At 50.9% G+C, this 24410-nt stretch overlaps 1 protein-coding gene across 1 annotated transcript in view; it reads right to left on the bottom strand.

Moving 5' to 3' along the window:
• Positions 1 to 24410, bottom strand: part of USP4 (ubiquitin specific peptidase 4) — a 742179-nt gene that overhangs the window by 227158 nt on the left and 490611 nt on the right. The gene's annotated exons all lie outside the window — the stretch shown is intronic.

Here is a 24410-nt window from a genome sequence, read left to right as displayed (position 1 = left end):
ACGTAAATGTGATTGCACAACAAAGCACATATGAAGAAACAAATGAAAGATGCGCCAGATTTAAATTAGTTAAGACAAGTCTCATCACAGCAGGTTTCACTGAAATTTCTGATTGGTTTGATTTAAATTAACTAGGGGAATGTACATACATTTTAAGAACAAGTCACTAACCTTTGCTAAAGTTATTTCTTGTGCATACTCTAACTGCAGATTCCACACCCTGTGAATATTCCCCCAGACCTCGAACTGGATTCAGAAACTTTTTAGAAGTACCTCTGCATGCCGTTAGTTGGCATCGTGTGACTCTCCGCCAGCATTGTTTAACTCTAGAAATGACGTGCAGTATTGCATATAAATACCACCCATGTGATTGGTTGTCCGTTGCTTTCTGGGATGTCCACGTCTTTCGACGCAGAACCCACCAACGTGTGTGATCAGTGTGCATATTTCTAGACTCACCTTTTTAGATTGAAAGAGTCCAGTTCACAGAACAGAAAGATGGAAAGGTCAGTGAGGAGTCTGCAGTTAGAGTAGCCACCAGAAAGATAGGTACCAAAGGTAGGTAACTTGTTCTTCTGATGGATACTTCTAACCGCAGATTTGCCACCTTGTGAACAGATACCAAAGCTGTTGCTCCCAAGGTGGTGGCTCAGACCAAAATGTCCTACAGAACATAGCTGGAAATGTCCCCCTCAACAGACCTTACGGTCGAACAAGTAGTGCTTTGGGAAGGAGTGTACCGAACCCCATGGGGCTGCCTGATCGATGTCCTGGACACGCAGACAGCATGCTGGTGCAGAGGTAGCGGATTGGAATCTGGTTTAATGAGCCTGTAAGTCATCTAGAGGCTGCTGCTTAGCCAGTGCACAGCAGGTATTTTGGAGAGAACTACACAACGGGAGCTAATCTGTTTTAGCAGTGCCTTACCCTTCTTTGCGCTGGAAAAACGTACTAAGCTCTGATCGGACACATGATGGTCCTTGGTACGACCGATAGACGCTCCATGCTCTTTTAGGATCCAAGAGATGGACTTTCTTTTCCTCCATGGAGAGTTGACGTGCAGCAAAGAGTCAGGAGGGTGATAGCCTGACCGATTTGAAAAGGAGTGACCACTTTAGGTAGAAAGGAAGTCCGGGTCCTCAAAAAATAGTAATTAGGGAAGGTGGTGGTGTAAGGTGGATTTACAGAAAGAGCTTGTAGTTTATTCACACGTCCAGTCGATGTTAATTTGATGAGAGTGACAGCCTTTACTGTCCGAAGCCTCAATGGACAACTGTGCAGTGGCTCAAAAAGGTTGCACATTAAGAATGTGAGGAATAAGTTTAAGTTGCATTGGGGAATCACAAAGGTTGTGAAGGAGGTGGTAGGAACAAGAGTTCCAAACCTTTCAAAAGCTTCATCACAACTGACAATTTAAATAACGAAAGCTGACCCGGCAACCACAAGAAGGCCGATTGAGCGGCTAAGTAGCCCTTAACAGTGCCCTAGCAAGTCCTTGCTAGGCAAGGGACAAAAGGAAGAGCAAAATTTCAGGCAACTTTGCTTTTAAATAGTCAATTTGTATGGTGCCACACCAATTCACAAATTTGCCCCAAACGCTGGTGTACACTGATTTAATGTAGGGGGTGACACACCGCCAGGATTAAATCAACAACCATTCGGGATGCAGGTCACAGGGAGTCATCAGTTGCTACTCAATCTTCATGCATGGAGATGCAAAGTGTGCAGGCCCAGGTGCAAAACTCTACCCTGCTGCTGCGACAGAAGATCCTGCAGAAACGGCAGCTTGTATTGTATTGTATTGTAAGGGGTGCTTGTAGAGCGCACTGACACCATGGGTTTCCTGGCGCTGGTAGGAAGTGGGAGGGACAGAGGGACTAACCAGATTGGGGGAAGAGCCAAGTTTTTAAAGATTTACGGAAGAGAGTCAAAGAATTAGAAGTTCTGAGAGGGAAAGGAAAAGAGTTCCAAAGCTTAGGGGCCAGGTATGCAAATCTCCGGCCTCCAGATCTACAGAGCTTGTAAGAGGGGACAGTCAAAAGATGAAGATGAGAGGATCTCAAGTCGCGAGATGGGCAGTAAAATCTAATGAGAGATTTCACAAAGGCGGGGCAGGGCCCAGCTAACGCCTTGAAGATGAGGCAGCCGATCTTGAAGGCCGCCCTAGAGGCGACAGGGAGCCAGTGAAGTTTGGCAAGGAGGGGCCTGGCAGATTGCCACTTCGGGATCCCTAAGGCCAGTCTCGCCGCTTGATTTTGGACCACTTGCAGTCTAGCCACCGATGTTTTAGACAGGCCATGATAGATCGCGTTGGAAAAATCTAAGCGGGAGAGGACGAGGGCCATGATGACCTGCAGGAGGGCATCAGGTGTAAGGAGGTATGCCACTTTCCTGATCCTGCGCAGTTGGTAGATACAGGATGAGACCACCGTCCCCACCTGCGGCCCAAGGGATAGACCGGAGTCAATTGTGACCCCCAAACTCTTCACCGAGGCCACAGGAGTGGGAGAAGGACCAAGTTCCGCCGGCCAAAATTGTGGCCCCCAGAAGGTGGCGCTCCTACCAGGAAGGAGGAGCTCCGTCTTCCCGGGGTTCAACTTTAGCCGGTTGTGGCCCATCCACTGGAGAATGTGGGACATGACTGCCTGAAAGTTGGGGATAGCAGAAGGGGAGTTGAGAGAAAAGATGAGTTGCAGGTCGTCCGCGTAATTAAACACGGTGACATCCCACTGCCTCAAAGAAAAAAGAAGGGGGCGAAGATAAAGATTGAAGAGAAGAGGGGATAAAGAAGAGCCCTGGGGGACCCCGCAAGGCGAGTGCTCCCCAGGAGCCCTGAAAGTGCCCAGACTGAGGGTCTGAGACCTGCCGGTCAGAAAAGATTTGACCCAGGCCAAAGCCAGGCCCTGGATGCCAGCCTGCTCGACACGGTGGAGGAGGATGTTATGATCCACCGTGTCGAAGGCGGCTGACAGATCTAATAATACCAAGGCTTGGGGGGTACCTTTGTCGACACCGTCTCTCAGGGCATCCAGCACGGCCAAGATCACTGTCTCCGTAGAGTGGCCGGGTCTGAAGCCGGCCTGGTTAGCCTCGAGAAAGTTGGAACTCTCGATAACTGTGAGAGACAGGTAGTGACGTGGGCTTCCAGGATTTTAGAAAAGAAAGGTAGGAGGGAGATAGGTCGGTAGTTCGCCGGGACGGCGGGATCAGCCCCTGGCTTCTTCAAAAGGGGCACCAGCACGGCCTCCTTGAAGGAGCCAGGCACCGTACCGGAAGAAAGAGAAGAGTTTAGCAGAGAGAGGATGCAGTCGGGTAGAGAACGGCAGATGTCCCGGAGTATGGATGGGGGACAGCAATCATTTGGGGATCCAGACTTAATGCGGGTGGCAAGAGTGGTCAGAGAGGTAGGATCTAAAAGAGGGAAATGTGTAAGTGAAGAAGTGTTATGAGGGGGGGAAACAGAACCAGCGCCAGGAGAAGTAATTGGAATGGTGTCCTTAATCAATACAATTTTTTCAATAAAAAAAGTGCTAAGATTGTTGCAGGTTTCCTGAGTGGGGGCCTGAGTTGGGAGCGTCCTGGGATCAGAGGTGAATTCATTAAGAACTTTGAAAATTTCTTTAGACTGGCAGGGGGCAGATAAAATTTTTCCTGAAGCGTAGGCTTTTTTTGCTGCGAGGATGGCGAGTTTGTACCTGTTGCGGGCGGCTACATAGGCATCTCTGCTTAAAGGACAATAATCTCTCCTCCACTTGCGCTCAAGTTGACGAAGTTCTAGGTGGAGGGTTTTAAGATGGGGGGTAAACCATTTGTGGGAGTTACTGTGCCGAGATCGGGGGAATTTAGTAAGGGGAGCAAAGATGTCACTGGCTGTCGTAAGCCAGTCTGTCACCAGCCCATAAAGCTCGTCGGTGCCGGCGTCATTGAGTAACAATGGACGAGTTTGGGACAGGTGAGCCATCAATTTAGGGGAGTCGACCGCCTTCCACTTACGGGCAGTGCCACCCTCCCGTGGGGGGACCCTGAACTGGCCAACCGCCGAAATTGTGGTGTCGATCAGAAAGTGATCCGACCACACACAAGGTGTTATTAATGGGCGAGAGGACTTGACCCCATGGGACCAAATATGATCGAGGATGTGGCCACCCTTGTGGGTGGCAGACCTGACTAGCTGAATGAAATTCAGGCTCGAAAGACCCTCGAACAGTTCGGAAGCATGCGGGCCGGCATCCTCGTGCTGGAACCAGTAATTAAAGTCACCAATGATGACAATACGGGGGAGGAGGTAGCGATGTTGGTCAGCTGATCGATGAAAGATGAAGGGAAAGACGGCATAGAGTGAGGGGGACGGTAGAGTACCATGAGAGTGACTGCACCTACCCCAGTGCTAAGGCTCAGGACCAGGGTGTCCACTTCCGGTAGAGTCATGGTCGTGGAGGCAATGATCTTGAAATCCTTGCGTATTACCGCCGCCACCCCTCCCCCGGTGCGGCCCCCTGATCGGTTGGAGTTTAACAAAAAGTAGTCTGGGGGTAGTGCAGCCAAGATATCGGGGAGTGAGTCGTCAGTGAGCCAGGTCTCTGATAACAGTAGGACGTCGGGACTTTCCGTCATGAGTAAGTGCAAAATGTCAGCTTGGTGCTGGACTAAGGAGCGGGTGTTTAGATATAAAACCCGAATTTGTGACTCGGTAGAAGCCGGAGTGATAGGTGCTGGTGTCGACACAAGATGGGGGGATGATGTGCCTGAAATGCCGAGTGATAAGATGCGAGTCCAGGTATCGGGGGAAAAGAGGACTGGCAGAGGCATGTAGGCACTTCAGAGCAGACGGAGAATAGTATATAGGAGAGGCAGCATCCCTAGCCCCTGGGCCCGTCCGGCCGCGGACGGGCGCAGACGGGCTGGACTTGGGCGCGACTTCGGCGCGCTGACGGCGTGCCCGCTGCGCCCGTCCTCTGCGCTCCCTGTAGAAGGGCGCCATTTTATGGGCTGAGGTCGTGAGGGGCCGAGCACTGCACCGCTCGCCTGCTCAGTGTCCTCACCCAATATGGCGGCCAAACAGCGCGACCCGGCGGGAAGTAATCTCCTGCGAGGGTGGCTGTCCAGGATGATGAGAAGCGGCAAACTGCACAACAAAAGGGGGTTAGTTGTACACCACAAACAATTTAAAAATTGGTTTTTTAAAAGAGAATTAAATGTGCGCACAGAGCGCGGAGAGCAGCGCGAGCAGCGCAAATCAGGCGCGAGTCTGGCAAGTGGCTAGGTCCCACTGGCCGGCTCGTAACTTCCAACCAGTCGTGAGGGCAGCACAATGGTTTTTATGGGCTGAGGTCGTGAGGGGCCGAGCACTGCACCGCTCGCCTGCTCAGTGTCCTCACCCAATATGGCGGCCAAACAGCGCGACCCGGCGGGAAGTAATCTCCTGCGAGGGCGGCTGTCCAGGATGATGAGAAGCGGCAACCTGCACAACAAAAGGGGGACAAATACTCATGCCTAGGAATTCCAGATACCACACTCTCCTGGCACAATCTGAGACCACTGGGATGACTTGGGCCCAGTGGTTCCTGATATTCAGAATTTGGGGCGGCAGTGGCAGTGTTAGTTATAATTTCCACTCTAGACAGAATAAGTCTCTAAGACTGCGCTGCTTTGGAAACTCCAGCATGCAGAAGTGCGGACAGTGCATATTCTCGGCATTAGCAAAAAGACTGAGCCAGGTTTATCCCTATTGATGGAAGACGGCCTGTGCCACCTCCGGGTATAACTGCCATTTGTGATCTGCTAGGCATCTACGACTGAGTTTGTCTGCCCAGGCATTTAATGATCCTGCCAGGTGGGTCACCACTAGGGAAATCTCTTGGTGGTCCTGCCACTTTTAGGGACACATGGCCTCCCGGAACAGGGTCCAAGATTGCACCCCTTCCAATCTGTTGCAGTACCACCTTGCAGTGGTGTCGTCCACAACCACCTGCACCAACCTTCCTTTGATGGTAGGCTGAAATGCTTTCAAATGCCAAGCGAATCACCCTGAACTCCATCAAGCAGAAGTGGGTCTCCGCCAGTGATCAGAATCCTCTAATCTCCACCTCTCCCAGGTAGCCTCCACAACCCTGCAGTGATGCCTCCACAACCCTGCAGTGATGTCTCCGCAACCCTGCAGTGATGCGTTCACCACCCTGCACTGATGCGTCCGCCACCCTGCACGGATGCGTCCGCCACCCTGCACGGATGCGTCCGCCACCCTGCACGGATGCGTCCCCCACCCTGCACGGATGCGTCCCCCACCCTGCACGGATGCGTCCGCCACCCTGCACGGATGCGTCCGCCACCCTGCACGGATGCGTCCCCCACCCTGCACGGATGCGTCCCCCACCCTGCACGGATGCGTCCACCACCCTGCACGGATGCGTCCACCACCCTGCAGTGATGCGTCCACCACCCTGCAGTGACCCAGCAGTTATGCATCCACAACCCAGCAGTGATGCGTCCCACAACCCAGCAGTGATGCGTCCCACAACCCAGCAGTGATGCGTCCCACAACCCAGCAGTGATGCGTCCCACAACCCAGCAGTGATGCGTCCCACAACCCAGCAGTGATGCGTCCCACAACCCAGCAGTGATGCGTCCCACAACCCAGCAGTGATGCGTCCCACAACCCAGCAGTGATGCGTCCCACAACCCAGCAGTGATGCGTCCCACAACCCAGCAGTGATGCGTTTGTGATCATCGCTGGCTTTGGGTGGAATAAGTTGAAAGGCCTAACACTGATCCAATCGCGGTCCAGTACTGCAGGGGTTTTGTAATCTCCTCCAAAATCTGGGTACAAGCTGAATGATTTTCCTGATGTTGAGCCAACTCTGATCCAATCACAGTTCGTCAACCACTACTGCAGGTCCTTTGCAGACTCTTCCAAAATCTGGAATAGGCCAAAGAATGTCCCCTGGTGCTATGCCCACTGGGGCTTCAGGTTGCAGTTCAGAGCTGCATATGCCGCAAGTCATGTGACACAAGAAGGATGGAGGAGGCCGACGATCTCAGCAGCCGGAGTGTCATCCGCACCTAGATGCAGGACAGAGGCTGGAACATCGGGATTATAGCCACAATATTCTGGCCTGCCTGTTCCAGGAGAAAGGCACAAAACTGCTGCATATCCAGAATTCTCAGATGAAAGAGACCATCTGTTATGCGTCAGGTGTGACTTTGGCTCGTTGATAGTGAATCCCAATTCTGTTAGTAGATTCTATGCTGTCTGGAGATGGCGGACGACTGCCTGGGGGAGCTCACTTTCAGCAGAGAGGTAGGGGAAGACTCCGGTACCATCGATCTTCGCAGATGTGCTCCGACAATTGCCGTCACATCCTTGAACACTAGAGGGGCGCTGGTTGAGCCCAAAGAGAGCACCATAAACTTTAAAAATGTTCCTGGCCCACCGTTAACCACAGGTAGCGACTGTAGGCCTGTAAATCGGGATTATGACAACATCTAAAATGGGATCAAGACCTCTATCCTCCTTTGACACAAGGAAGTATCATGAGTTACACCCAGTTCCTACTCCTGAGGTCAGGAACATCGCTATGGTGGCCTCTGGCCAGAAGGGCCCACACCTTCAGAATCAAGACTAACAGGTGGCCTTCCGTCACCCACCCTGATGGTGGTGGAAGTTGCAGCAGAGTGGAAAGAAATGGGAGAAGGTAGTCCTGATGGACACTTTTCTGAAGTGACTTCTTGCCACCCTTGAAGGACTCTGACAGGATGGCCATGCACTGCAAAGGACACACTAAAGTGGTTTTGCAGCTGCTGGTGGGGCTGGGGAATAAGATGCATGCTGTCCCTGCTTTTGTGATCATGGTCTCTGAGATCAGTAGCCCCAGTTGCATAGGAATGAAAGGCTGGAGGTGGAGTCTAATTTTGGCAAAATGGAAAACCTCTACTGTAGCCACGGAGTGGGCAAAATAGCTGGTAGAATGGTCTTGTAAGAGCAGAAATACCTAAGGAACGTTCCGTGGCTCTGCTCTACGTTAAAAGATTCTAATGAGAAGCTTATTTTTTTGCCAAAAAGGCAAGAGTTTAAGGAGGCTTGGACATCCTAGGAGAAGACCGTAGACCTCATCGAGGTGTGTTGCTGAAGCACCACACTAGTATCCATTGCTTGCCATAAGCAGTCAATCGTATCCAATCCACAGCAAATGAAAAATTATGCAGCATCACGACTGTCCTGAATAGCCTAGGTAAGGGATGCCCGAAAGTAGCTGGTAAAACGTGTCACAGAATCCCAAGGGCATCAGAATAGTGACCCAGAAAACATCTGGCATTCACAGAGTTGGGGGCCAGAGTGGTGAATGAAAACAAAATTCCCAAATATCTCTAAGTGTTTGGATTTGAAATCAGACAGAGTGGTAGAGAAGGCAATGGGATTACTTTTGCTGGTGGACACCTGTACCACCAGACTCTCTAGTGTTCAGAATGGAGTGACAAAGGCTGGGTTGCCTGGTGCAGGTGATGCCAACATGCAACCTACCTGTTAACTGGCAGACCTGAACAAGGTTTCAAGCAGTTACCCAAAAGAGTATCTGTGTAGGATTATTAAACGGTAATGGCGTCTATGTGGGACTCTGGCCAGATTCAAGTACTTCTGTCAAGTCATTATTCTTCACATCAGTAGAGGGTAGTACTAAAACTAGAACCTCCGCAGCCCTCCGCATCACAAAAGCAAAAGAGGAGCTTTCCTCTCTGACAGGACTTGGGGGTGAGGGGTGGAGTTGTCACAGGGCCCATATCAGGTTAAGTATACAGCCCACCAGCATGTTAAAGCTCTTTATACTAATTTTCTTAGTCATACTGGGGAACATAGAAATCCTGTTCATCATAGTTATCAGTGGCTCAGTCCGTGCAGTTAAATGTAAAGTGTGGACCCTACCACGTGGTAAGGGCAAAGTATTGGAATCAGAAGGGTTGGCCAAAGGCTGCAAGCAGGCTGGAGCCAGGTACGACCTTGGTCAAGGTCTTGGTGGATTCTGCTCAGAGTCAGATATTACTATAGGCTGCACATTCTCCTGCAACATCGACTGCGTCAGCATCATCGTCAATGTAAAAGGAACCAGTGAGGGGGATGGCACCAGAACCATAATTGGCACTGGAGCCGTTGCTGAACCCAATGCAGGCCCTAGGGACACAGCCAGCATAGAACGCAGACCCATCGGTTGGAGTCTGGCTGGAGGCCCCTGTGGATCCTCGGTGTCCAAGCACATCAGAGGGAACCAGTAAGGTGTCAAATATATGACCAGCATGGTATCTCTGAAGGACTCTACTTGCTGCAATGTCACTGTCAGAGCCAGGAATCAAGGATACACTGGAACCAAACTCTGAATATCCTCCATTGGAGATTGGGAGCGAAACTAGAAGGCTCGCTAATGCTCTCACTCTCTTTCTGGACTCAGAGAATGGCAGGAAGGGGTTGATTCCGGATTTTACTTCTTTTGATCTTTCTTAGACTTCGATTGAGATGAAGATCGGCCACAGGAACGACTTCAGGAATGGGAACAGGACCTTGCTTTCAACTTCAACCATTTGTGGCATGGAGTCTTCTTGTGTTGGGTTACATGACTTTGCGCTTTCTTTACCGTATGGACAATGCACTTTGGGTTAATCTTCACTCAGTCATAGCAGGCCTTGGAGTTGTGGTCTGATGCCAAGCACCACAAGCAGACTTCATGAGAGTCCGTCACAGACATCTGTTTGTGACAGTCTCTACACAGTTTAAATCCTGTTGCTCTAGGGAGTGACATTTTCCCTTCCACACCGGTTAATTTTGAAAAACGTTTGGTCAAAAGAACAAAGAAAAAGCTCCAGATCCACGATTGGAAGCAAAGAAAGAAAGGAACTGAAGTCAGCTTATATGCATCTCTGTATATCACTTCCAGAGTGGAACATCGGTCCACAGCCGTACAACGCCACCTACGAGCACACAGGAGAACTGCGGTTAGAAGTATCCATCAGAAAAAAGTATATTAGACGCAATTAAAGTCAACCCAAAGTAAAGGCAACATTTTCTATTATTTAGGTTTTATTACAAATTAATCAAATAAACATAACAAACAACAAGCATTTGCAAAGCAAGTCAATTTGACATTCCTATGGGGATAGAAAGTAGTGAAGCTCAAATGAATGTTTTTGCAGTAGGCCATGGGGATGACACTATGAACGACAAGCAGCCCTCAGTAAGATAATGTGGTCTCAATGTGACAGAGCAGAGTGAGAGACAAAGGCACAAAGGATAGAGACAGGGGTCAAGAGAGCTCCACAAGAGGTGGAAAAGTGGGCATCCACAATGCAAAACTGAGAATAGGCTAAGGGATTGGAAGAGAGCCTGATGAGTTGAGCACACTCCACCCCCACATTGCTAGATACCCACACAGTCAGTGGTTTTGGGGTCAGTATAGGCAGTCGAGAGCTGCGGGTCCATCATGAGCTCCCCAGGCCAGAACACTTCATAAACATGATGGAAGCTCTAGGAAAGTAGGATCTGCTTTTATGGTTACCCCCACTTGCCTGGTATCAGTAGGTTTTTGCTAATCAGGACCCCAGCATCTGTTCTCTATCCCTTAAACAGATTCTGGTAAGTACTTTGGTACCTACAAAATTGGCTACTGGTGTACCCTTATAAGTACCCTAGAATATGGTACTGAGGTACCCAGGGCATAGGTACATCAGGTGTCTCCAATGGGTTGCAGAATGTATTGTGCCATCCTTGGGAGTCCACTTAAACAGTGACTACAGGCCTGCCATTGCAGCCTGTGTGAAATGGTGCTTGCACCCCTCAGAACAGATATTGTTTTCCTTATATCTGAGGTCACTGCACTTAAAACCTATAAGTCACCCCTAAGGCAGGCTCTTCAGTCCTGAGGGCAGGGTGCTTGGTTACAAGTGTGAGGGTGCCCCTGCATGAGCAGAACACCCCTACAAATGCCAGAGTCGATTCTCCAGGCTTTTTTAAGTGCGGTCAGCTATTTTAAGGAATATAGTGTTCATCAGTCATTATGAGATGCCGAAGTATATAATGGCTGCTCTGAAACTGGTCATATTTGCTATCAAACATGTTGGAATCCTATCCCAACACCGATTCCAGGGCTGGAAGTATGATCAAATGTACTGGGGGCTCCTTAGGGAACCCCCCCCCTCCGTACTTCCGGTAACAGCCTTTCAGTGCCTGCCAGTGTCTAGTGCTGCTGCCGACCGCAGACACGATTCTGCCCTCCTGCTGCTGAAGCAGGGGAAGTTAGAATAATAGGTTACGGTCACAGGGGAGGTGTGACAACCTCACATGTAGGACTTAGTGTATTGGGCTGGGGGCGCTTTGTAGTGCCAGTAGACTGTTTTGAAGGGCACATTTGATGACCTCCTTGCATACTTGGTTTGAGCCAGTTCAGGAACTCTTATTTCCCTGCTCTGGCACAAAACTGAACAAAGGGCAGGGGAGTATTCTCCCGTCTGTCCAGCCCCTCCTCTGAGAGGGACACCTGAGTCGTTCCAACCCTTTCCCTGTGGGTGGGTCCTTAGATTCGTCATGGAACAAAACTCACCTCAGAAACCAAGATACTCTTCGAATATCTGGACACTTGGACTTCTTTGGATTTCGACTGGAATGGAGACTGCATCAAAGGAATACTCCGGCTCTCGCTGTTTTTCAAGTCTTTTGCGCCCTCAGTGCCTTATCCAGGTTCTCCAGAAGGCCTGTGGGCATCAAGGACATCGGAAGTAATCTCCTTTGGAGTGAAGGAGTCCCTCCCGGCATCTACAGGCACCGTAACAAAGCTGACCAGTCTGCTGCTCCTGCCGCCCTACGGACTTCCCGAGGCCCACCAACACAGTTGGTGGTTCTGCAGCTACCTAGAGGCCCGATCTGTCTTCTCTGCAATTCTGAGGACAGCATCTTTCATTGGAGCGGCTGGAATCAAACCCCTGTGCACCGCGTTGACTTGCCACTGCCAAGGCTTGTTCGTCCTGACCTCCAGAGATCTTCGGCTACAAGAAGCTCAAGCCTCCAGCACCTCTTTCCTCGAAGATTAGTGTCCTCACTGCATCCTCTGCACCGCGGCTCTTCGTCTTTAGTGAGCTGACTGAGGTCCTCGTGAGACTCCTGTGCCTTTCAGGCTGTGGGTTCTCTCGAGGGTCTTCCTTTGCTTCAGTGGGCTTCCTTGCTTGCTCGTGACTGCTTTGACTCACCTGCACTGTTGAGTTGCTTGGACCTTGCTGGTCCCAACATTTGCATAATTTCACTTTTCACTCAATTTGTGGCTACCAAGGCTTGTTGGTGCTCCCCCCAGACACCAACCACCTAAACACCGACATCATCCGTGGGACAGCTCGTGCACGGCTCCTGGTCTTCCTCGGCATCACCTGGTCCTCATAGCTTCAGCAACAAGGTCACAGTCTTCACTCCTTAATCTCTCGACATCAGTGGGCATTCTGCTTCAGGAACCTCCTGGTCACCTCTGGGTGGCATAGACTCTGCTTGTAGGTGTTCTCCCCTTCAAGAATTCACCCTTGGATTTCACCAGACACCTTTACAGTCTTCTCCAGCGGCATCTTCTTCAAAGTCTCCAATTGTCGTCTACGGCAGGTTCCAACGTCATTTCACCCCTATGCACCGGCTTCCTTGGTACAGGTAACCTGGTTCCTGAGGCATCCATGGGTGGGGTGGCTCTCCAACCTTCTATCTTCCAATGGGTTTCTTCAGGGTCCTCTAGGAAGGCTCCTTCTTTAAAACTGCAACCGCAACTTCTCCATTGACTTCCAAAGGGGACGCAGCTGTGTTTCCACTCTGCACACAGCCTCTGTGGGGTTCCTGGTTACTTACCTTGGGTGGTTCTTTGTGTCCCCAGCTCCTCTGAGTGTTCTGGTCCAAGCCCCGTTCTCCTTTGTAGTTTGCATTCCACTTTCTTAGTATATGGTTTGGTCTCCCCCTGGAGACCAATTTGTGCTAATTACCTGATTATTTTGAAGTATTCTTGTGTGCATTGTTGATATCTCCGGGCAGGAGTTAGACCAAAGTGCTAGTGATTGTGCTGTGTAATAAATAGACTTATTTTTTTATAAAACACTGAGGTTAATTTTCATCTAATCTACACAGACTATTAAATGTAATAAAACAAGCTGCTTTAAACTCCGAGATCAGCCCCAAGGCTGCTCTCCATAGCTACCACTTTGAGAGCTTTCTATGGTTATCAAAGAAAACTAAAATCACCATAATGGTGCCTAGATTAATGCAAGGTGCATTACTCCTAAGAGTGTGCACCATATACTAAGTCCTAGAGAGGCTTATTAACCCTGGACAAAGCACTACGCTACGCTCGCCTAGTTTGCGAAGTTTGCACAACTTCACACTACGCGAACTGCACGTAGCACAGTGCAAACATGCGTAGTGTAGCGGTCATTTTTTGCTTGCTCGCGGTCCTCAACGTCAAGTTGGTAACCGCGAGCAAGCAAAATGACATCCTCACGAGACTTTTTCCTTGTTCGCGATCAGAAACATCAAGTTGACGATCGCGAGCATGGAAAATAAACCTCCCGGGGAAATTCTCAACGCGGGGAGGTCAGGTTTCTCATGGCGAGTGGTCGCGCATGCTCGCGACCACTCGTGATGAGAAACTACCAGTCCGCTTTGAGAAAGCTGCAGCTCGAGTAAAAATCTACTCGAGCGGCAGAAAAGTACAGCTCGCACTGTGCAAGATGCCGTTTTCAATGATTGCACAGTGCGGACAAGCATCCGGCACTGTGCAATCATTGAAAACGACATCTTGCACAGTGCGAACATGCTACTATGCAGTTCGCGTAGTGCTACGCGTAGTGCGAAGTGCACTTTGCGTTGTTACGCGAAGCGCTACTTCGCGAACTACGCCCACCCCTACTTATTATCTAGGCCTCAACAAAATACTGTTTCCAAGCTGCAACAGAGCATTTTCAAGATGGCCAACTGAAAACTTAAGATGCCCGTCCCTGATGATTTGCATAATCATGAGTTTGAAGCTGCCTTCTGGCAATCAGGAACTCTAACCGCACAAAACAAATGTAATAAGACAGCCATGCTACTGCCAGCCTTCAAATCTAGCAGCATTAAAAAAGCATTCTGCAGTGGAAAACAACTTAGGAATGAGAAAGAAGTAAATATGTTATGATCAAACAGAAAACAGAAAAGGTGAGACTAAACTACTCATGTGGGCTGATACAGGATGTGATTGCCAGGGTGTTAGGCCAACTAATCAAGGTTTCTGAACCAAAGCCAATGAGAGCATGCACAGAAAACAATATGTGCTCCAACAGCGGCACAAGTGCCATCAAAACTAAAGATGGGTTTAGTAGTTCATATATGGACTACATAAACCCCTTTTTATTTCCCAAGCTTAGGTGCAGTGTTGCCACTCATCAACAAAACATTCTGACCTTGTAAACAAGAGATAAAAGAAACCAAGTCTGGCCTGTTCCCCCTGTATACCAATACACTGTGTAACGCTCTCTGTGTGACTGAAAACGTGAGGGACCATCTCTCTCCAAGTAATTTTGGACACTTTTTCCAGTCTTGGACTTTTGTGATGACAAGTTACTTACCTTTGGTCATGTTTTTTTTCTGGTAGAGACTATCCAACCGCAGAGTCCTCACCGTAGGATATTACGCATGAGTCAGACTGGATCCGGAAAGTCTTGGGCAGTACCTCTGCACACCGGTAGGTGGTGTCAGCAGTTCTGCATCAACTTTGTCCGTGGAAGGGACGAGCGCTGACATCAATTTCTTTTGTGACTATTTCCCTGTCAAAAACGCAAAGCCACGTCAGAATGATTTGTGATCAGTGTGCAGAGTCTAACAGGATCTTTTAGTTAAAAAGCCCGGCTTGCAGAACAGGGAGGATGGGGGAGTCAATTAGGAATCTACAGTTAGAGTCCCTACCAGAAGACGTGTTATTGAAGCCTTCTAATATCTCCCTAATGGTGGGTCTGCGAACTGGAGGACGGAATGGGCAAAATGCCTTTCTCAATAGACCAAACTGTCCAGGCACTAGTGTTAAGTGATCGTGTGGGCTGACACCCATGTAGGAGCCCAAATGATGTCCAGGAAGGGCACTCCGCATGCTAATGTAGCAGTAGCAGCCTGGAGTCAGGTGGAATTAGCCCCCAAGCCTTCAGGGGCTGCTTCTTAGCTAGTGTGTAACTTTGTATGTGTTGTAAATGTATATTGTACATATTTTTGTTGAATTTTATTGATCGAGGTTGGCATATAAAATGATTATTGGTCCTAACCAGATATGCAATTAGAAGAAATAAATTGTGGTTATGACCAAGAAGGAGCAATGGTTGTGACTTCATTGAAATATATGTGAATTTGATGGGATATTGAACCAGTGGATAGGAGTAATTAAATGTACCCTATTAGGAATCTTTAAGATATTTGTTCCTCCACATCACTTTTTGTTTTCTGTGTATCTTAGCTAGTGTGTAGCAGATTTTGATGCAGAGTACAATCCTCTGAAATTTCTGCACCGCCTTGCCTCTTCTCGCTGCAGCGAACCAAATAAAGAGCTGGCAGTCCACCCAGTGTTCTTAGGTGCAATCAATGTAAAAGGAGAGGGCTCTTTTTGGGTCCAAACAATGGAGTCTCTTCCCTTCCTGGGAAGGGTGAGGTAGAGTGAAAAATGTTCGAAGATTAATAATTGACCAACACGAAAGGGGATCGTCACCTTCGGCAAGAAAGAGGCACAAGGCCGAAGAGCCAATTTTTCTTGGTAGAAGCTGGTGTATAGGTTGATGTAATGTAATGTAATGTGTATACTTGTAAAGCGCACTGTTGCCAGCCGGGGTCCTGGCGCTGTATACCGCTGGGAACCCGTCCTGACTTTCCCTGTGGGATGGTCCCCGCTTGGAATCCCCAAGGTGGAGCCAGGCATCCCCGGCATTGGTGGGGCCGTTGTGGAGATTAGGCAAGCTAATGCCCCGAGTTGCCGAGTACGAGCCCTGTATAGAGTAGGCACCGAGGCGAGAATTATCGATTCCGCTGACCCTGGTCCACGACCAGGGTCCAGGTGTTAACAGAAAGAGCAAGAAGCATGGTCATCCTCCTAGCCAATGTGTTTGCCATTAAGAAGACTATTTTAAATGGCAGAAGCCTCAAAGGGAAGCTGTGCATAAGTTCAAGGGGAGAACGCAAAAGATAATTCAAGACCAAATTAAGGTCTCACTGGGGCATAACAAAAGGGTTAGGTGGGAACAGAGGCGGTAAGCCCTTAAGAAAATGTGGTACATCAGGTAACTTAAAACAGAGAGGGCTGATCTAACAACCGCAAACAAGCCAAAATGACAGGCAGGTAACCTTCAACAGTGCCCAGAGCAAAACCCTGAAGGACTAAAGACAACACAAACAGCAACTCCGAAAGAGAAGCAGAACATAGGCCAACATATCATGATGAGCACCAAGCCACAATCTTGACCCAAACGGCAGGTGTATCCAGTCTTCGTTGAGGGACACCAGACTGCCAGAATAACAATGCAGATTTGGGAAGGAAGATTAAAGACACTTAACTATCAAAGGTCAACCTCCAACATAAAGCTGGAGAGTGTGTAGATTAGAGTGAAAGATCCTCAGCTGTTGCTGTAACGGGAGATCCTCCAGCAGGGTCAGCCTGATCAGAGAACATCTGTTCATGTACAGGAGTTCTGGATACCACACTCTTCATGCTCAATCCAGAGCCACAAAGTTGACTTGGGCCCACTTGGTTCTGATCTTCGCGAGAACTCTGTTTAGGAATGGTATCAGCAAAAAGGCATACAGCAGTCCCGTGTTACATTTTAAATGGAAATCTACTCTGAGCGAGCACCGCTTTGGAAAGTCCAGCACAAAACACTGACATTGTGCGTTCTCGGCAGAGGCAAACAGAGTGAGCCAAGATTCTCTCCGTTCTCAGAGGACACCACGCACTACCTCAGCCTGCAGACGTCATTTGTGATATGCAAGGCATCGACGGCTGAGTTCATCTGCCCTGGTGTCCAGAGATCCCCCCCAGGTGTTGCAAAAGCAGGAGGATGTCCTGATGCTCCAGCCATGTTCTGGCACAGGATCCACAAACCCACTCCACCTTGGTTGCTGCAATACCACATGGCAGTGGTATTGTTTAGAACACTTGGAACAGCCTTCTCATGATGGCTGTGAAGAAGGCTTTCAATGTGAAGCAGATGGCCCTTAGTTCAAGAAGACTGATATGGAGCAGAGTCTCAGCCAGACATCAGAGCCCTCTGATCTCCACAGCTCCCAGGTTGCCACCCCAACCGAGAAGCGATGTATCGGCCACACAACTGTCAGCACTGGGTGGGGATGGGAGATATCTGCCTCTGAGCCAATCGCAGTTTGTCAAAAGCTACTGGAGGTCTTTAGCAGATTCCACCGAAATCTGAACTAGGTCAGGGAGATTTCCCTGGTGCTGTACCCACAGGGACTTGACATCCTATTGCAGAGGCTGTATGTGCCACCTGACGTGTTTCACCAGCAGGATGCAGGAGGCTTTCAGATCCAGTATCCCCCGAGTCAGTCTCACTGAAATGAAAGACTGAGGCTGAAACATCTGGATTATAACCCAAATGTCCCACACTCTTGGCTTTGCAGGATAAACTTGCAAATACATAGTGTCCCCAAAATTGCTCCGATGAAAGGGAGTATTTGAGAATGAGTCCGGATTAATGTAGTAATGTTGATATTAAACCCCAGCAAGTGCAAAAGGTTCGCTGTTGTCTGGAGGTGGGTGACATCTTCCTGGGGCGAGCCCGCATTCAGCAGCCAGTCGTCGAGGTAAGGATACACGGAGACCCCTGACCTCCAAAGATGTGTTGTAACTACAGCCACAGTGAACCACAGGTAACACTTGTGGCCTGCAAGATGGGAATGTGGAAATATGCATCCTGGAGGTTGAAGGCTACCATCTAGTCTCTGGGATCCAGGGCAGACATGACCTTGTGCTAGGGTGAGCATTTTGAACCTCTCCTTTCGTAGTAAGGCTTTGAGAGGGAAAAGATCTAGGATAAGGCAGAGACCTCCTCTTTCAGCACCAGAAAGTAGCAGGAATAACAACCACCACCTACTTTTGATGCAGGTACCCGCTAAATGGCTCCTTTTCCCAAAAGAGCCCGCACCCCCTCACGTAGCAAGAAGAGGCTGCCTTACATCAATTGATATGAAACCCGTGGCAAAGGTGGTGAGTTTTCCAGAAATGGGAGGGTATAACCCCATTGAATAATTTGTAGCACAGACTTGTCTTATGCTATAGCTCGACACTGTGGCAGGCGGTGCATGATCCTGCCACCAACAAAATGACTTTGCTTTGTTGAGGGCATTATAAAGAGGCTTGGGCAATCATCCTGTGCACTGGAGTACATGTGCAGGGCTTGGCCAAGCCTCCAGGAGGATGTCTGTGAGGGCTTCATTGAAGGAAAGCAGACGCTCTGCGGAGGTTAGTTCCGGTTGAAGTACCTTTGTCAAGACACTGGTCTTGGCCTGGATGGAAGGAAGATGTAGGTCAAGGACCTCTGTTGCTCTGCTTATCACCATAGTGAAAGATGACCCTTCCTCCATAAAGAAGGTACAGGAGGCCAGACCAAGCTTTCTCATACCAGATGTCCTCATTGTAGAAGTGGGACAGTTCATCAGATGGGTCACTGAACACATGGACGCAGGGGTCAGAGTCACTATGGTGACAGAGAAACTTGTGTCTCCTGAACAGATAATAATTGACCAATGCTAGCAATGTCAAAAGTTAATTCATTGGCAATTGTGAATGCCAGCTGGGGAGGGGTAACTGGCTCTAAAAGAGTTGTGGTTTCCCCAAACCTACCTGTGAACTGTCTGTTGGGCAAAGATTTAGAAACTTTAGCCTGGTCTGAAGTAGAGTTCAGGACACATGCAGAGATGATGGGCATCTTAGTCAGTGCCTTTGCAGTCACTATGGCTCCAGCCAAGAGACTAGGCACAGAGTGAGCCCTGAATTCTGGAAAAATGGACCAGATAGCTCCCAAGAGAAGGAACAGTAAGGGTCAAGATTTATACTCCTCCCAAACACCCAGAAAGCTGAAAAGTGTGTCCTCCCTTGTTTTTTTTATGAAATACATTGCGGTCATGTTGTCTGTAAGGATCAATGCAGCTTTGCCTACTAGCAAGAGTTGAAAATACTTTAGTGCTAGAAAGATTGCCAGTAAATTCAGGTGAATTATGTGGAGCTGTTTTGGTTGATGGGTCAATATACCCTGTACGTATGGTTTTGAAGATGAGCTCACCAGCCGGAGAGCTATGTGTCTGTGGTGAGCACTATCTGTGGAATCGGGTCAATGAACGGCCGCCCTTTGGATAGGTTTTGTGTGTTCCACCACTGCAGAGAGTGATGAGTGCGGCTGTCCACCAACACCAGATCTGTTAAGTGACCTTGAGCTTGGTTCCACTGAGGTGCTAAACATTCTTGTAAGGGACGCATTTGAAGGCTTGCATAAGGAACGATGAGGATGCAAAAGGCCATCATCCCTATTAGCTGCATGAACACTCGAGCTGGAAGGGAGTGTTGAGGTTGAAATCTTGATACGAGAGCTTGCATGCTGGCTATCCCGACTAGATTGGGGTATGCAAGGGCTTTTGAGGTATCTATTGTGGCACCTAGATACTGAATGAGGTGGGACGGTTGAAAGTGTGACTTGGATAGGTTTATTGTGAATCCCAAGTCGTGGAGCAGCTGGATTGTTCTGTGTGTATTGTGTCCACAGTGTGTGTGTGACTTGGCTTTTATGAGCCAGTTGTCGAGATAAAGAAACACGTGAATGTGTTGTCTGCGCAAATGAGCTGCGACTACTGCAAGACTTTTTGTGAAGACTCTGGGTGCTGTAGTCACTCCGAATGGGAGGACTTTGAATTGATATTGCTGTTCGTCCACTACAAATCAATCAATCAATCAATCAATCAGGTCATTTGTAGAGCGCACTACTCACCCGTAGGGTCTCAAGGCGCTGGGGGGGGGGGGGGGTGCCGCTACTGCTCGAACAGCCAGGTCTTGAGCTTCTTCCTGAAGGAGAGGTGGTCTTGGGTCAGGCGCAGGTTGGTCGGAAGTGAGTTCCAGGTCTTGGCGGCCAGGTGGGAGAAGGATCTTCCTCCTGCTGTCGCTCTTCGGATGCGGGGGACGGCGGCGAGGGCGTGGTTGGTTGATCTGAGGAGGCGCTTGGGAGTGTAGAAGTTGATCCGGTTGTTGAGGTAGCTCGGGCCTTGGTCGTGTAGGGCTTTGTGTGCGTGGGTGAGGAGTCGGAAGGTGATTCTCTTGTTGACCGGGAGCCAGTGCAGGTCTCTCAGGTGTCCGGAGATGTGGCTGCGTCGGGGGATGTCGAGGATGAGTCTCGCCGAGGCGTTCTGGATCCACTGGAGTCTCTTCTGGAGTTTTGCAGTGGTTCCGGCGTAGAGGGCGTTGCCGTAGTCCAGACGGCTGGTGACGAGGGCTTGGGTGACCGTCTTCCTCGTCTCGGTGGGGATCCACTGGAAGATCTTACGTAGCATGCGCAGGATGTTGAAGCATGACGAGGAGACGGCGTTGACTTGTCTGGTCATGGAGAGGGAGGAGTCCAGGATGAAGCCCAGGTTGCGTGCGTGGTCTGTCGGTTTGGGTGCGGTGCCCAGGGCGGGGGGCCACCAGGAGTCGTCCCAGGCGGAGGGCGTGGAGCCCAGGATGAGGACCTCCGTCTTGTCTGAGTTCAGTTTCAGGCGGCTGGTCGTCATCCATTCGGCCACGTCTCTCATCCCTTCGTGCAGGTTGGCTCTGGCGGTGGCGGGGTCGTTGGTCAGGGAGAGGATCAGCTGGGTGTCGTCGGCGTAGGAGATTATGTTGAGGTTGTGTTGGCGTGCGATGGCCGCGAGGGGGCTCATGTAGACGTTGAAGAGGGTGGGGCTCAGTGAGGATCCTTGAGGGACGCCGCAGATGACTTCGGTGGCCTCTGATTTGTACGGTGGTAGGCGGACTCTTTGTGTTCTTCCGTCGAGGAAGGAGGTGATCCATTCCAGTGCCTTCTCCTGGATTCCGATGTTGCTGAGGCGCTGTATTAGGGTGCGGTGGCAGACAGTGTCGAAAGCCGCGGAGAGGTCCAGGAGGATGAGGGCCGCTGTTTCTCCGTTGTCCATCAGGGTTCGAAGGTCGTCGGTGGCGGCGATGAGGGCGGTCTCGGTGCTGTGGTTTGCTCGGAAGCCGGACTGTGAGGGGTCGAGGGATCCATTCGTCTCGAGGAAGGCGGCCAGCTGTTTGTTGACGGTCTTCTCGATGACTTTGGCCGGGAACGGGAGGAGCGAGATGGGACGGTAGTTCTTGAGGTCGGTGGGGTCTGCTGTGGGTTTCTTGAGGAGAGCGCTGAGTTCGGCGTGCTTCCAGCTCTCAGGGAAGGTGGCGGAGTCGAAGGAGGTGTTGATGATGTCCCGCAGGTGGGGTGCGAGGACAGCGTCGGCTTTGTTGAAGACGTGGTGAGGGCAGGGGTCAGTCGGAGATCCGGAGTGGATGGAGTTCATGGTGCGGATGGTGTCTTCGGTGCTGATCGGGGTCCAGGTGCGGAGGGTGGTGGTGGGTGGCGTCGTTGCGGTTGTGGCTTGCGTTGGTTGGTTGTTGAAGCTGTTGTGTATGTCCGTGATCTTGTTGTGGAAGTAGGACGCGAGGGAGTTGCAGAGTTCTTGCGACGGGGTGATGTCGTTGTTTCCGGCGTTGGGGTTGGATAGCTCTTTCACGATGTTGAAGAGTTCCTTGCAGTTGTGTGCGTTGTTGTCCAGCCGGTCCTTGTATGCATTTTTCTTGGTGGCGCGGATCAGTTGGTGGTGTTTCCGGGTGGCGAGCTTGAGGGTGTTCATGTTGTCCGTCGTTGGTTCCCTTCTCCAGGCTTTCTCGAGGGCTCGACAGTTCTTCTTGGAGCTCTTGAGTTCGTCGGTGAACCATGGTGTTTTTCTGCTGCAGGATCGGCTGGGTGGGGTTCTCAGAGGGGCGAGTTCGTCCGCGCAGTCGTTGATCCATTTCGTGAGGTTGTCGGCGGCCTGGCTGGGGTTCGCTGAGTTGGCGGGAGGGTGCTGGCTCAGGGAAGCAGTGAGCTGGTCGGCTGTGATCTTGTTCCAGCTTCTTCGAGCAACCTGTTGCTGGTGGTGGTGGATCGTCGTTCTTCTGAAGGTGAAGTGGACGCAGCTGTGGTCCGTCCAGTGGAGTCCTGTTGCGTGGCTGAAGGTGACGTCTTTGCTGGATGAGAAGACGGCGTCGAGTGTGTGTCCGGCGAGGTGGGTGGGGGTGGTCACCAGTTGCTTGAGTCCGAGGTTGTCGAGGTTGTCGAGCAGGCTGATGGTGTTGCGGTCGTTGTTGTTCTCCAGGTGGAAGTTGAGGTCCCCCAGGAGGATGTAGTCGGCGGAGGGGAGAGCGTGCGGGCTGATGAAGTCGGCGATGTCCTCGCTGAATCGTGTGCGTGGTCCCGGGGGTCGGTAGATCAGGGTGCCTCTGAGGGTGGTCTTCGGGTTGGTGTGGATCTGGAAGTGCAGGTGTTCAGCGGTGGTGAGGGTGTCATCGGTGTTGGTAGTGATGCGGATGGTGTCTCTGTGGATGATGGCGATGCCTCCTCCCGTCTGGTTGGCGTTTCGGTCCCTCCGGGTGATCTTGTAGCCCTCCGGGATGGCGATGGCGATGTCTGGGGCTGAGGAGGCGTTCATCCAGGTCTCGGTGATGAAGGCAACGTCGGGGGTGGTGGTGTCGAGCAGGTTCCAGAGTTCTACGGCGTGTCTGTGGACGGAGCGGGTGTTGAGCAGGATACACTTGAGGTGGGTGCTGCTGGAGTTCGGCTTGGCGGGTTCAGGGAAGGTCCGGATGCAGGTGAACTTGCAGGCGTGGCAGCTGAAGGGTCCGTGGGTGTGCTTTGGGGCGGCTCGGTGACATCCTGGGAATCGGCCGGTGTTGAGTGCGATGAGGTCGGCGGCGCTGTAGGTTCGTCGGGTCGGCTTCCGTCGGTGGGGGCCAGGGGTCCTGGCGCTGGTCGCGATCCGGTCGCGGACGGGCGCAGACGGGCTTACCTTTGGCGCGCCTTCGGCGCACAATCGGCGCGCCCGCTGCGCGTGACCGCTGCGCGTTCGCACGGTCGCCATTTAAGGCGAAGTGCGCGGGTGGGCGGGTCAGCTGGGAGGCGGGAGCGGGGAGGGAACACAAGGAAAAAAGGGGCGGGGTCGCAAGTGGTGGCGGGAAGCGGGGGCGGCGAGGGAGGCGGGAAACAGGACAGGGGACGGCGAAACAGGCACAAATTCGTCACAAAACACGCTAAATACGGGCCAAAAAAGACTGGGGGATAAAGAAACAAGCACAAATTACAGGTGGCGCAAAACAAGGGGAGAGACAAGAGAGGTCAAGCACAAATTCTTCACAAAACACGCTAAACACGGGCAAAAAAAGACTGGGGGATAAAGAAACAAGCACAAATTACAGGTGGCGCAAAACAAGGGGAGAGACAAGAGAAATCAAGCACAATGCAGGCAAGACAGGCAGCGAGGCAGCGCACAGCGGAGGGGCACACGCATCAGCTGGTGGCCGTGCGGCGCGGGGGTGTCCCACAAGTGGGTCACACTTACCTGTACCGCACGGTCGCCTTTTAAGGCCAAGTGCGCGGGTGGGCGGGTCAGCTGGGAGGCGGGAGCGGGGAGGGAACACAAGGAAAAAAGGGGCGGGGTCGCAAGTGGTGGCGGGAAGCGGGGGCGGCGAGGGAGGCGGGAAACAGGACAGGGGACGGCGAAACAGGCACAAATTCGTCACAAAACACGCTAAATACGGGCCAAAAAAGACTGGGGGATAAAGAAACAAGCACAAATTACAGGTGGCGCAAAACAAGGGGAGAGACAAGAGAGGTCAAGCACAAATTCTTCACAAAACACGCTAAACACGGGCAAAAAAAGACTGGGGGATAAAGAAACAAGCACAAATTACAGGTGGCGCAAAACAAGGGGAGAGACAAGAGAAATCAAGCACAATGCAGGCAAGACAGGCAGCGAGGCAGCGCACAGCGGAGGGGCACACGCATCAGCTGGTGGCCGTGCGGCGCGGGGGCGCGGGGGTGTCCCACAAGTGGACAAACCGAAGATATATTCTGTGAGCGGGGTGAATGGGAATATGAAAGTAGGCGTCCTCGAGACCTAGAGTGGCAAGGAAATCGCCCTGTTGGAGCAGTGGGAGAACCTGTTGGAGAGTGATCTTGTGTAAGTGGTCCGACTGTATGTAGAGATTTAATGGTCAGAGGTCTAGTATTGGTCAGAGTACCGTCCTTCTTTGGGACTAGGAAGTAAACCCCCATTCCTTGATGAGCTAAGGGAACCGGTTCTATTGCGTGTTTTTGTAATAAAGAGAGAACCTCTT

Source organism: Lissotriton helveticus, chromosome 9, assembly GCF_964261635.1.
Source record: "Lissotriton helveticus chromosome 9, aLisHel1.1, whole genome shotgun sequence".
Classification (NCBI taxonomy): Eukaryota; Metazoa; Chordata; class Amphibia; order Caudata; family Salamandridae; genus Lissotriton; species Lissotriton helveticus.
This window is presented reverse-complemented; position numbering and strand designations above follow the sequence as displayed.